We start from the raw sequence: 1116 nt of genomic DNA on the forward strand, positions 1-1116 counted from the left end.
CTTGTAAAATGTTTGTATTTACTATAATTAACTTCAGTTTCATAATTGCCAGAATTTTAAAAAGTTAACTCATTGCTTAGCCTACATTTTTCCAAGGGTGCTGCTTTTATTTCATTTTTTTAAATCTAAATCTCTATATTGGTTAATAAAAGAAATTCCCTTTGGAAAATGGTTACCTCAATCCTCTATTGATCTTATTCTATCCTCCTATATCTTTTCAACGGACTATAAAGCTCATGCAGACTTCCCTTAGATGAATTTAGGTCTCAGTGTTACTTTGATAACCATTTCATTTTTGTAAGTAAATGTTCTTTTACATGAATGTCTAGAAAATATGCACATTTGACAAAATAAGGGTCATTGAGATTGATCAAGAAAACGGATTATTTCAATTCCTTTATTGTCTGCCTTATCAAAGATCATGCCTCAATTCCTGTCCATACACTGACGTTATCACTGGATACTGCAATATAGAGAACACAAAACAGAGGGCCTTTGTAACTTTGTGCTGTCAGTCCCTCTCTTTCTTAGTTCTATTTTGAAGCCTTGAGTTCAGCTAACACTTGAGGCATGTTTCCTGCCATTGTAATACCAACTATTCAACTCGTATATAGAATTTCTCTTTTAGTTATTGATACAATTTAATTTAAATGACCTTTTATTTATTTTATCTTTTGTACAGGTGTATTGTTGCATGGAGACACAGATTTATTCTAACATTTTACTAAATTATTTCAACATAAAATAGTTTTATAAATTAATTTGATACTCTTAATTTTATATATATTCATATTATGTATACTAAAGGTGCCATCATTTTAGTTCTGTCCAAGTTCACAAAGTAATAGTTTATTAAACTGTATATATTATAAATTTTAAAGTGGATGAACGTCACCTTGCTTGAAAAACATAAATCGCACATTGTTTACGTAAATAACCGTCTTCTATCCATTTTGCCAGTCACTCTTTAAAGATAATACTTCTATATTGTTATGTGAAGTGTTTGTTACAGCATGCCTTTGTGTACTGGTGAAAAGTGAGCTGTTTTGATGAAGATTTTTTTTTATACTTGTGCACATTTTTTTGTCTCCCTTATAGTAGTCATGCAAATGCATC

This window comes from Bombina bombina, chromosome 4 (genome assembly GCF_027579735.1).
Source record: "Bombina bombina isolate aBomBom1 chromosome 4, aBomBom1.pri, whole genome shotgun sequence".
Lineage (NCBI taxonomy): Eukaryota > Metazoa > Chordata > Amphibia > Anura > Bombinatoridae > Bombina > Bombina bombina.